Here is a 14,419-nt window from a genome sequence, read left to right on the forward strand (position 1 = left end):
TTAGCAAAACCTCATCTCAATGGATACAATAGAAAGGCTTTCCTTTCCAAATAGTTAAAAACCTTGTCTTCCAGGAATTTATTCAAAGAGTATAATCATATAATGCTTAAAGTCATGTGGACAAAGACACTCCATATAATTTTTTTTATTATTGCAAAGAAAATGGATATAATCTACATTTCCACCAGTAGAGGAGAGGTTAGATGTAAGATGGCTACAGAACAGAACAGTGGAGAGGACCTTCAAGATGGCGGAGGAGTAAGATGTAGAGATCACCTTCCTCCCCACAAGTACATCAAAACTACATCTACATGTGGAACAACTCCTACGGAACATCTACTGAATGCTGACAGAAGACCTCAGACTTCCCAAAAGGCAAGAAACTCCCCACGTACCTGGCCGTGTGGCTGACAGGTCTTGGTGCTCCAGCCGGGTGTCAGGCCTGAGCCTCTGAGGTGGCAGAGACGAGTTCAGGACATTGGACCACCAGAGACCTCCTGGCCCCATGTAATATCAATTGTCAAGAACTCTCCCAGATATCTCTGTACCAATGCTAAGACCCAGCTCCACTCAACAACCAGCAAGCTATAGTGCTGGACACCCCATGCCAAACAACTAGCAAGACAGGGAGACAACCCCACGCATTAGCAGAGAGGCTGCCTAAAATCATAATAAGTTCACAGACACCCCAAAACACATCACCAAACACGGTCCTGCCCACCAGAAAGACAAGATCCAGCCTCATCCACCAGAACACAGGCACCAGTCTCCTCTACCAGGAAGCCTACACAACCCACTGAAACAACCTTACCCACTGGGGGCAGACACCAAAAACAATGAGAACTATGAACCTGCAGCCTGGGAAAAGGAGACCCCAAACACAGTAAGTTAAGCAAAGTGACAAGACAGAGATATATGCAGCAGATGAAGGAGTAAGATAAAAAAACTACCAGACCAAACAAATGAAGAGGAAATAGGCAGTCTACCTGAAAAAGAATTCAGAGTAATGATGGTAAAGATGATCCCAAATTTTGGAAATAGGATAGAGAAAATACAAGAAACATTTAACAAGGACCTAGAAGAATTAAAGAGCAAACAAACAATGATGAACAACACAATAAATGAAATTAAAAATTCTCTAGAAGGAATCAATAGCAGAATAACTGATGCAGAAGAATGGATAAGTGACCTGGAAGATAAAATAGTGGAAATAACTACTGCAGAGCAGAATAAAGAAAAAAGAATGAAAAGAATTGAGGACAGTCTCAGAGACCTCTGGGACAACATTAAATGCACCACTGTGTGAATTATAGGGGTCCCAGAAGAAGAAGAGAAAAAGAAAGTGACTGAGAAAATATTTGAAGAGATTATAGTTGAAGACTTCCCTAATATGGGAAAGGAAACAGTCAGTCAAGTCCAGGAAGCACAGAGAGTCCCATACAGGATAAATCCAAGGAGAAACACACCACGACACATATTAATCAAAGTATCAAAAATTAAATACAAAGAAAAAATATTAAAAACAGCAAGGGAAAAGCAACAAATTACATACAAGGGAATCCCCATAAGGTTAACAGCTGATCTTTCAGCAGAAACTCCGCAAGACAGAAGGGAGTGGCAGGCCATATTTAAAGTGATAAAAGGGAAAAACCTACAACCAAGATTACTCTACCCAGCAAAGATCTCATTCAGATTCGATGGAGAAATTAAAACCTTTCCAGACAAGCAAAACCTAAGAGAATTCAGCACCACCAAACCAGCTTTACAACAAATGCTAAAGAAACTTCTCTAGGGGCTTCCCTGGTGGCGCAGTGGTTGAGAGTCTGCCTGCAGATGCAGGAGATGCAGGTTCGTGCCCGGCCCGGGAAGATCCCACATGCTGCAGAGCAGCTGGGCCCATGAGCTATGGCTGCTGAGCCTGCGCATCTGGAGCCTGTGCTCTGCCACGGGAGAGGCCACAACAGTGAGAGGCCTGCGTACTGCAAAAAAAAAAAAAAAAAAGAAACTTCTCTAGGCAGGAAACACAAGAGAAGGAAAAGACCTACAGTAACAAACCCAAAATAATTAAGAAAATGGTAATAGTAACGTACATATCAATAATAACCTTAAATGTAAACGGATTAAATGCTCCAACCAAAAGACATAGAGTGGCTAAATAGATATAAAAACAAGACATGTATATATGCTGTCTACAAGAGACCCACTTCAGACCGAGGGACACATACAGACTGAAAGTGAGGGGATGGAAAAAGATATTCTATGCAAATGGAAATCAAAAGAAAGCTGGAGTAGCAATTCTCATATCAGACATAATTGACTTTAAGATAAAGAATGTTACAAGAGACAAAGAAGGACACCACATAATGATCAAGGGATCAATCCAAGAAGAAGATATAACAATTGTAAATATTTATACACCCAGCATAGGAGCACCTCAATACATAGGGCAAATGCTAACAGCCATAAAAGGGGAAATAGACGGTAACACAATAATAGTAGGGGACTTTAACACCCCACTTTCACCGATGGACAGATCATCCAAGATGAAAATAAATAAGGAAAGAAACTTTAAATGACACATTAAACAAGATGGACTTAATTGATATGTATAGGACATTCCATCCAAAAACAACAGAATACACTTTCTTCTCAAGTGCTCATGGAACATTCTGCAGGATAGATCATATCTTGGGTCACAAATGAAGCCTTGATAAATTTAAGAAAATTGAAATCATACCAAGTATCTTTTCTGACCCCAATGCTGTGAGACTAGATATCAATAACAGGAAAAAATCTGTAAAAAATACAAACACATGGAGGCTAAACAATAAGCTACTAAATAACCATGAGATCACTGAAGAAATGAAAGAGGAAATAAAAAAATACCTAGAAACAAATGACAATGAAAACACGATGACCCAAAACCTATGGGATGCAGCAAAAGCAGATCTAAGAGGGAAGTTTATAGCAATACAATCCTACCTCAAGAAAAAAGAAACATCTCAGATAAAGGTGCTAACCTTACACCTAAAGCAATTAGAGAAAGAAGAAGAAGAACAACAAAAAAACCCAAAGTTAGCACAAGGAAGGAAATCATAGAGATCAGATCAGAAATAAATGAAAAAGCAATGAAGGAAACGATAGCAAAGATCAATAAAACTAAAACCTGGTTCTTTGAAAAGATAAACAAAATTGATAAATCATTAGCCAGACTCATCTAGAAAAAAAAGAAGACTCAAATCAACAGAATTAGAAATGAAAAAGGAGAAGTAACAGCTTAACACTGCAGAAATACAAAGGATCATAAGAGATTACTACAAGCAACTATATGTCAATAAAGTGGACAACCTGGAAGAAATGAACAAATTCTTAGAAAAGCACATCCTTCCAAGACTGAACCAGGAAGAAGTAGAAAATATAAACAGACCAATCACAAGCACTGAAATTGAAACTGTGATTAAAAATCTTCCAACAGGGCTTCCCTGGTGGCGCAGTGGTTGAGAGTCCGCCTGCCAATGCAGGGGACATGGGTTCGTGCCCTGGTCCGGGAAGATCCCACATGCCGCGGAGCGGCTAGGTCCGTGAGCCACGGCCGCTGAGCCTGCGCGTCCGGAGCCTGTGCTCCGCAACGGGAGAGGCCACAACAGTGAGAGGCCCGCGTACAGGGGAAAAAAAAAAGAAAAAAAATCTTCCAACAAACAAAAGCCCAGGACCAGATGGCTTCACAGGTGAACTCTATGAAACATTTAGAGAAGACCTAACACCTATCCTTCTCAAACTCTTCCAAAATATAGCAGAGGGAGGAACACTCCCAAACTCATTCTATGGGGCCACCATATCACCCTGATACCAAAACCAGAGAAAGATTTCACAAAAAAAGAAAACTACAGGCCAATACCACTGATGAACATAGATGCAAAAATCCTCAACAAAATACTAGCAAACAGAATCCAACAACACATTAAAAGGATCATACACCATGATCCAGTGGGGTTTATCCCAGGGATGCAAGGATTCTTCAATATACACAAGTCAATCAATGTGATACACCATATTAACAAATTGAAGGAGAAAAACCACGTGATCATCTCAATAGATGCAGAAAAAGCTTTCGACAAAATTCAACACCCATTTATGATAAAAACCCTCCAGAAAGTGGGCATAGAGGGAACTTACCTCAGCATAATAAAGGCCATATATGACAAACCCACAGCCAGCATCATTCTCCATTGGTGAAAATCTGAAACCATTTCCACTAAGATCAGGAACAAGACAAGGTTGTGCACTCTCACCACTGTTCAACATATTTTTGGAAGTTTTAGCCACAGCAATCAGAGAAGAAAAAGAAATAGCAGGAATCAAAATCAGAAAAGAAATGGCCATCATCAGAAAATCTACAAACAATAAATGCTGGAGAGGGTGTGGAGTAAAAGGAACCCTCTTGCACTGTTGGTGGGAATGTAAATTGATACAGCCACTATGGAGAACAGTATGGAGGTTCCCTAGAAAACTAAAAATAGAACTACCATATGACCCAGAAATCCCACTACTGGGCATATACCTTGAGAAAACCATAATTCAATAAGAGTCATGTACCACAATGTTCATTGCAGCTGTATTTACAATAGCCAGGACATGGAAGTAACTTAAGTGTCCATTGACAGATGAATGGTTAAAGAAGATGTGGCATATATATACAATGGAATATTACTCAACCATAAAAAGAAATGAAACTGAGTTATTTATAGTGAGGTGGATGGTCCTAGAGACTGTCATACAGAGTGAAGTAAGTCAGAAAGAGAAAAACAAATACCTTATGCTAACACATATATGTGGAATCTAAACAGAAAAAAAAATGGCTTTGAAGAACCTAGGGCCAGGACAGGAATAAAGATGCAGACATAGAGAATGGACTTGATGACATGGGGAGGGGGAAGGGTAAGCTGTGACAAAGTGAGGGAGTGGCATGGACATATATACACTACCAAGTGTAAAATAGATAGCTAGTGGGAAGTAGCTGCATAGGACAGGGAGATCAGCTCAGTGCTCTGTGACCACCTAGAGGGGTGGGATGGGGGGGTGGGAGGGAGACGCAAGAGGGAGGAGATATGGGGATGTATGTATATGTATAGCTGATTCACTTTGTTATACAGCAGAAACTAATACATCATTGTAAAGCAATTGTACTCCAATAAACAGGTTAAAAAAATTCATGTTTAGATATGCAATTAGTTTTCTGTTGTATAATAAACTACCCCAAAATTTAGTGGCTCAAAAGTAACATTTACTGTCCCCCAGTTTCTGAGTGTCAGTGATCGTGAGCGGCGTGGCTGGTGGTTCTGGCTCAGGGCCTCTCAGGAGGCTGCTGTCTAGATGTCAGGCAGGCTGTGTTCATCTGAAGGCTGAACAGGGGCTGGAGGAGCCACTTCTAAGATGATTCGCTCACCCTGACAAGTTAGTGCTGATGGTTGGAGGGGCCTCAGTTCCTTGTCACGTGCACCTCTCTAAAGGGCTACCTGAGTGTCCTCAGAACATGGTAGGTACTTCCTCCAAAGCAAGTAACTCGAGGAAGAGCAAGCAGAAGCCCCAGTGTGTTTTGTGGTCTAGCTTCAGAAGCCACACAACGTCAGGTCTGCGGCATCCTATCTGTTACACAGGTCAGTCCTGTGTAGGGTGAGAGAGGGCTACACAAGGACTCGATTACTAGGAGGCACAGATCACCAGGGCCGTCTTGGAGACTGGCTACCATAGTAGGCAACTAATGAAAATCTATTTTTAAAATGACATGAAATTAGCATTATTTCAGAAAATTTGAGATGTGATCACCAAAAAAAAAAAAACAGTCTACTGAGCTATTTTTTGTTTAAGGTCATGTCAGCTCCTAATGTCAAAGGAGGGGGGCGCCCAGGCTTTGCGTTCATTCCAGACCTGGGGTTAATTCACTCCGAATTTCACTGGTTGTGCTTTGACACATCACTTAATCTTCCTATATCTCCGATTCCTCACTGTAACGTGGAGAGTAACAATAGCCACCTTCCTGGCTGTTCTTAGGGGTAAAGGTGAACAGTCCCCATAGCAGCTGGTAGCCACTCCAGAACATAGCAGTGAAGGGGTTGAATCCTGGTGTTACCAGTTATTGGCCACTTAACTTTGGGCAAGTTTCTTCACCTCTCTGTGGCTCTCTGCTTCTGTAAAATGGCAATAATAATATTCTCTGCCTCACAAGGTTGTGATGAAGATTGAATGAGTTAATTCTTATAAAGTGCTTACTTAGCACTGTGTCTGGCACATTCTAAGTGCTGTGTTGGTATTTGTGAAAGAAAACATAGTCTAGGTATATAGTAGGTATTTAATAGTGGGTAGCTGTTTCCACTCTGTCCAGGCTTGTGTCCCATAACAAAGACTGAAGGTTATCAGAACATAATGGAAGAAAATACCCTGGTTGAGTAAGATCCCTTTAGAATGTGGGGTGGGAGCCTCCCTGGATGTCTAATATGTTTGCTATTCCTTGGCTTTTCACAGCCTCAGATTTACCCAGGCTCCCTTCCTATTTTTAAATTTGTCTTTACTTTTCCACGGTTAGATGAACAGCTGTAGCCCCTGGCCCCAGGGTCCCCAAGGCTCTGAGCGTTTATGAGTCATTCATCATAGGATGGGAATGAATGAATTTTGCTAACCAAAAGGTGAGCCCGCCACCTGAACTTGTGACCTGAAAGCCACAGAAAGAAAATGCAATTCCCTTTTAGAGTGTCTCCGTTAGCCCAGCTCTTGTTCCCAAACGTCAATTGGCAGGAAGGCCTCCACGAGGCCCCTTCTGCTCAAGTACCATGTTGAGTTGGCGGTTGCCGGTTTTGGAGCAGCGAGGAGCAAAAAGGAGCTTGGAGGAACCAACTCTGAGAATGGTCGCTAACGTCCACGGCTGGCTTATTCTGAGCCAGATCCTGTCAGAGCTCGTTTAGTGCTCACAATCGTCCTGAGGTCATTTTGTCATCATCCTAATTTTACAGATAGGGAATCGGAGGCACCAAGAAGTTAAGTAACTTGCACAAGAACACGCACTTGGGAAGTGATGGAGGCAGGATCCAAACACATGCAGCCTGGCTCCAGAGCCCAGGCCCCGAGCACTCTGTATGCCACCCTGGTGGCTCCAGTCTCTCCAGGCCAACCCCGTTCCCCATGTGGCTCCTCTGGATACGAGGACAACAGATCTAGGCAGCTCCCCAGTTCTTTTTCACACACGGTCTGCTGATGGCTATGGTCACATCGTGTGCTTCTCCCTGCCTCAGTTTCCTTATCTACAAAACCAGGTCCCTGAAAGTTCTCCCAACTCCCAGTGGGGAGGGCACAGACTTTAGGAAGTAGGCAGACTCAGATTTGAACCCTAGCTTCTTTGGACAGTTCCCTTACCTAACCTCTCGGAGCCTCAGCGTCCCTTTCTACAAACGGGATGATTAAGCCGACTCTGGAGAGGTGTGGTTACAATTAAGTGAGAAAAGGGGAAAGGGGGATAAATTAGGAAGTTTGGGATTAACATATATACACTACTCTATGTAAAATAGATAACAAACAAGGACCTATTGTATAGCACTGGGAACTATACTTAATATTTTGTAATAACCTGTAAGGGAAAATAATCTGAAAAAGAATATATAAATATATATGTACGTATGTATGTATGTATAACTGAATCACTTTGCTGTACAGCTGAAACTAACACGATATAAATCAACTATACTTCAATAATTTAAAAAACCTTTTTTTAAAAACATTTATTTATTTATTATTTATTTTATTTTTGGCTGTGTTGGGTCTTCATTGCCTCACTCGGGCTTTTCTCTAGTTGCGGAGAGCAGGGGCTCCTCTTCATTGTGGTGCGCAGGCCGCTCATTGCAGGGGCTTCTCTTGTTGCGGAGCATGGGCTCTAGATGTGTGGGCTTCGGTAGTTGTGGCTCGTGGGCTCTAGAGCTCAGGCTCTGTAGTTGTGGCGCACAGGCTTAGTTGCTCCGCGACATGTGGGATCGTCCCGGACCAGGGCTTGAACCCGTGTCCCCTGCATCGGGCAGGCGTATTCTTAACCACTGCGCCACAAGGGAAGCCCATAAAAAAAACTTTAAAAGTTATAATTCTGATAAAAAACATATTAAATCAGATCCATTGTTAAAAAAATAAGTAAATGAGAAAGTATATGTATTGTGTTGAAATACAGGAAGTACTCAATAAATGTTTCTCCCTGTTCCTACCCGCTCCCATAAGTAGTGTGAAACTTTACTTAACTAAAAAAAAATCACGGGACTTCCCTGGTGGCACAGTGGTTAAAAATCCGCCTGCCAATGCAGGGGACACGGGCTCGAGCCCTGGTCCGAGAAGATCCTACATGCTGTGGACAGCTAAGCCCGTGTACCACAACTACTGAACCTGCGCTCTAGAGCCCACAAGCCACAACCACTGAGCCCGCGAGCCACAACTACTGAAGCCCACGTGCCTAGAGCCCATGCCCCGCAACAAGAGAGGCCACCACAATGAGAAGCCCATGTGCCGCAACGAAGAGTAGCCCCCTCTCGCTGCAACTAGAGAAAGCCCGTGCACAGCAACGAAGACCCAACGCAGCCAAAAATAAAGTAAAAATAAGTAAATAAATCACAAATCCATTTATTTATTTCACAGACATTTACTCCTACCTGTTCATCCCCATTTTATCCTGTTACATTCATTCATCTATCCATCTGCCTGTCCATTCATCCTTCTATCCATCTGTTTGCTCATCCACACATTCATTCACTCAAATATTGATTGAGCTCCCACGGTCTGCTGTGTTACAAAGATGGAAAGCTGGGGTCCTTGCTCTCAAGTAGCTCATAATCCAGGTTCAGCCTATGCTGTTGAGTGTCACGTCACATTCAGATGTACAAAGCTTTGCTCAGCCAGGTTTAATTCACTAGGTTGACAGTTCTGTTATTAAAGAAGATTTTCCCTAAGGTTTTTCCTCATTTAGTAGCAAGCTACTATGGTTAAACCATTAGTTTAACCTCTCATCATGTTCAAATCTGTTCTGTTGAAACAAATCCACAATTAACATCTGTCTATAGTCCATCCATTTTATGTGAGCCATACAGCCCAGCCAACATGCTCCGACCACCTCTGGGTTGTTACATGTCTTAGAGGGCAGAGCCAGCACCCTAGGCAGACAAAGCTGCCTTTAGCACCTGGGTTGGGTGATTTCTCCAGAACTGCTTTAACCTCATCTAACTGGCCTCAACAGTGAGCAGTTAATGAAGTGGAACCACTTTGAAAGCACCATAAATAAAAGGCCGGGAACCTGAGACTGAAGTGAACCAGAGGTTACAGTAATAATGATGAATTGTTTCTCCTAGACAGGGTTTTTGTTGTTATTGGGTTTTTTAAAAGGAGCTAGTTAGCATCTCTCAACCATGATGACCCCGCATGGGGGTAAAGGTGGGAGATGGTAGGGATTCTGTTTGCAGTTGGTGAGGTCTGATAGATTTTGGGTGGGAGAAGAGTCATGAGTCATTTCTAAGGAGCTGTGAACAGTGCCTGGCACTGAAATAGCTGCTGAGTCCATGAAGGCATGCTTTCCAGAGTGGAGCAGAATGAATCTGGAGTTTGAAATGAGATGTAGCTCGGTATCTTGAAACTGGGCATGTACACAGCTTAACCTTGCTCAACCTTGATTTCTACATCTATTAAATAGGGATGAGCATTGCCCACCTTTCGGGGCTGTTGTGTGGACTAAATGAGATAACATACTGTTTACGTTTTATCCCCAGTTATTGGCCTGGGCCTGAAACGTTGTGGAACATATCATATGCTGTCCTTTTGCCCTGTAAACACTCATCTTAGACATTCTATTGGAATGTAAGTTCACTGCATAAGATAGGTTCTGTTTATTTCCATGTCCCCTAGATGAGTTTCTGGCTTACAGTAGGTGCTTAAATCTCAAATAAAGATGACACAGTTTGCTTTGCTTTTCTTCTCTGTGGTAGATTAACTCTATCAATGGGCCCAACTCTTCACACACACACACACACACACACACACACACACACACACACACACACGAGTATCCATGCCCTTTGCCATGTGTCTTTGTATTTTCTTTCACTAAAGAATCACTTACTTGCTTCCACGGCTGGACCTGTGCCATGTTTTGGCCAACGGGATATTAGATGTGACACCTGCAGAGGCTTGAAAAGATAACTCCACTCTTGCTCTTGCTCCTATTCCATTGCCATGAGAAGATGCTCAGGCTAGCCTGGTGGAGGGTGAGAGGCATGTAGAGAAGAGTTGAGTCATCTGACAATCATCTATCCATCATGAGAGGGAGCTGGGCTACTGCCAGCACTGCCCAGCCAAGCCCAGCCTAAATCAAAGACCCACAGACTCATGAGCGAAATAAATGCTTATTGTTTTCAGCAACAAACATTTGGGGTACTTTGTTACACAGCATCATTGTAGCAATAAATAGCTGATACACCCCTCTTTGATTAATATCTGGGATGGATCTTAAAAAAGGGGCCAGGAGAAATAATGAAATACTTCTTGTAATTTTTTTTTTCTTTTTATCACCTCTGGGAAAATATTTGATTGGGGGAAGCTGGCATTAAATGATCATTGCTTAAATGATTTGAAGCACCATGAATTGGAAAGTGTCAGCCACCTCTACTGAGTTGTCTCTCTTAGAGTGCAGTCAGCTGGAATAATAATGTTAATAATAGTAAAATCTTACCCCCACATCACTTTAATACTTAGAAAACTTTCAGATGCTTTCTCTAAATTACTCTGATTTTCTCAGGAACACTATTCCTGATAGGTAAGGTGACTCAGGCAGGGTCACACAGCTAGCAAATCGTAGAAAGAACTCTTGATAGAAGGTGTATTCATTTTCTGTGGCTGCTGTAACAAATTAATACAAACTTAGTGGCTTAAAACTACACAGATGTATGGTGTTACAGGTTAGAAGTCTGACAGTCTCAAAATCAAGGTGTCAAGGAGGGCTGCATTTTTTTCTGGAGGATATAGAGGCAATCTGTTTCCTAGTTGTTTCCAGCTTCTAGATGCTGCCCATGTTCCTTGGTTCCTCCCTCTTCTAAGCCAGCAACATTGCATCTCTCTGGTCATTCATTTATAGACATATCTCTCTGACTGACTACAGTCAGGAAAGTTCCTCCACTTTTAAGGATTCACACAATTAGATTGGGCTCACCTGGAAATCCTGGATACTCTCCCATGTCAAGGTCCTTCACCTCTATCACATTTGCAAAGTCCCTTTTGCATGTAAAGTAGCATATTCACAGGTTCCAGCAACTAGGATGTGAACATCTTTGCAGGACCACTATTTTGCCTGCCATGCAAAGGTTCATCTACATTTCCAGTAACTCATTTCGTCAGGATTTGGCAGGCTACTGCCCGCCCCCCTTTCTTCTTCATTTTTTTTTCTGGACAATGGTGCAGTAGCTATAGTTCCACAACTCCAGTGGTTGTAAAATCTCGGCGTTTGGCCAAGTGGAAGAAAAAACGGTAAGCACTCCCCAAAACAGATCTTGAGACAGAGTTGTCTTTGAGTACTTGGAGTCCAAGATATTTTATATTCCTATAAAATCACTTAGTGTTAGCTACAGACATGTTTCTGATTAAAATAGTCCAAAGGGTATGTTCCTTCTGCATATATTGCTTACTCGTCTCTCTTAGTGTAAAGGGACCAGACTTGTAGTAGAAATGGATTTATTTGATGGTAGGGTAGCAGCAGCAGAAATTACTTCATGCAAATGAAGCCTGACAGTGTGACTTCGTGAATAAGAAATGAGCCGGCATCTCCTCTCCCCACAGGCGATGGTGTGCGCTGGGAAATTAATTGTGGCATTGGTTGGGTGGCCTGGCTTCACTGACAGGGTTTCAGGCAGACACAAAGATGCTTCCCTTCACCCAATTGGATATCAAGTATTTATGTCCTTTAGAGCTTTGCTCCGTGTTGTAAGTGAACCATGGGTGGGTCTCAAGTCTCCCAGAAGCTTCTAGAGAGACTTTCAAAACTTAAGAACTCATGGTGGGAGCAAATATGGCACTGAGCCACACATAACGGCCATGAGTTCAGATCATCTCTGAGTTGAAGAGACTTAAGATGCCCTGGCTTTTTTGAATGACAGTATGCCTTAGTGGTTAAATACTACTCAGGAGCCAAAACATCTGGGTTCAAGTCCCTGCTCTCCTCCTCTCTAGCTACATGACTTTTGGCAAGTTACCTAATCATTCTGTGCCTCAGTTTCCCTATCTACAAATTAGAGATTATAATAGCTCTTACCTCATAGGGTTGATGTGTGTTAAAGCACTTAGAAAGAATTTCACTGACACCAGGCTTTGGAAGTGCCAGATAATGTTACTTTAGATAAAATTAAAATGAACGATGGAGTGCTCTTTGCCGCTGATGGTTATAGGTGTTCATAGTGTCATCAAGATGAAGTAGAAAAATAAGACTAAAAACAGGAAGTCTTGGGTTCCAGCCCCACATGTTGGTGCCCCACTGTCTAGGCAATTCATTTACGTTGTTCTGCCTCTGTTTCTTCATCTCTTGGATGAGGTAATGATTGTCCCAGTCATATCTTATTGCATAACAAATCACCTCAAAATTTAGTAGCTTAAAATAGCAACCATCTTTTAATAATTTCCAGTCTTGTGGGTCAAGGATTCAGACAGGGATCTGTCGAGCAATTCTTCTGCTCCATGTGGCTTTAACTAAGACCAATCGTGGAATTCAACCAGTGATGAGCTGATCGGGTGGGTTTCGTTCACATGTATGGTGCTTTGGCTGAGGAATGACCTGAAGGCTGGGCTCAGCTGGGACTGTCAACTGGAGCATCTACATGTGGCCACATCAACATGGTGGCTTCAGGGTTTGACATCCAATGCTCCCAGAGACAGTGTTCCAGATCATAGGGAATGGGAGCTGCCAGCTTCATAAAACCTCACTTTGCAAAGTGGCACAGTGTCACTTCTGCCATATTCTATTGATCAGAGTAGGCATAGAGCCTGCACAGATTCAAGGGGTTGGGACATAGACTTCACCCCTAGATGGGAGGAATGCCACAGGGTTTGCAATCTTTAATCTCTTCTGTGATCTTGTTCTTATGACCGTGATGTCTGGATACAAAGTACTGGGTAAAGTGAGCTATATATTGTCTTTTTCAAAGATCTCTTCTAGGCATATGATGGTGACATACATGCAGCAGCTATCGAGGCTTTGACCCTACTATGTGATAGAAATCTGGGGCTCTCCACCTGTCAAAGATTCCAGGCCTAATGGAAGAAGCAGACTAAATATTTTGTTCATGTCAGAACTGTGTAAAAATGAAACATGTTGCCTTTGTGAGAGAGTGAATTCCCTGTCATGAGAGGTATTCAAGTCCAAACTAAATAACCACTCCTGAAGATTTTCAGAGCAAGAGGCCGAGTTCCTGACAGGCTCAGGGAGGAGTCTCCGTGTTGGGCTGCTGGGCTAGAGGGGCCATTGTGAGAGCAGTGGAACACCCAGTGAGCAGGTGGCCCCCTCTAGGACTCAGGCCTCCCAGTCCACAGCCCCAAACCGACTCTTTGTTTTTTAATTTTTACTAATACCTTGCAAAATATCTAGACTAAATATATATAGCTACCTGTTATTTTAATCAAAGTAACTTTTAGTTTTATGAGTAATATTTATATTTCTAATATTTGTTCAACAAGTCATTCAACTGCTGACTGAAAAAAATATATAGAACTTGAAAGTTGAGAGTTATGTTTTATTTGGCAAATTTTCTGAGGACTTACGTCCAGAAGACAGGCTCCCATAAAGCTCTGAGGGACTGCTCCGAAAAGAGGTATCCTCCACTGTTCTTCAGCGGCCTAATCAAATCACCCATTTGGATCCTTCTGAGAACAGCAGAATCAATCAGCCCTGTGACTGACAGGGTCTTGGTGTTCCAGCCGGGTGTGAGGCCTGAGCCTCTGAGGTGGCAGAGCTGAGTTCAGGACATTGGACCACAAGAGACCTCCTGGCCACATGTAATAACAATCAGAGAGAGCTTTCCCAGAGATCTCTGTCTCAATGCTAAGACCCAGCTCCACTCAATGACCAGCAAGCTCCAGTTCTGGACACCCCATGCCAAATAACTAGCAAGACAGGAACACAACCCTACCCATCAGCAGAGAGGCTGCTAAAATCATAATAAATTCACAGACACCCCAAAACACATCACCAAACACGGTCCTGCCCACCGGAAAGACAAAATCCAGCCACATACACCAGAACATAGGCACCAGACCCCTCCACCAGGAAGCCTACACAACCCACTGAACCAACCTTAGCCACTGGGGCAGACACCAAAAACAACGGGAACTACGAACCTGCAGCCTGCGAAAAGGAGATCCCAAA

Source organism: Phocoena phocoena, chromosome 8 (assembly GCF_963924675.1).
Source record: "Phocoena phocoena chromosome 8, mPhoPho1.1, whole genome shotgun sequence".
Classification (NCBI taxonomy): domain Eukaryota; kingdom Metazoa; phylum Chordata; class Mammalia; order Artiodactyla; family Phocoenidae; genus Phocoena; species Phocoena phocoena.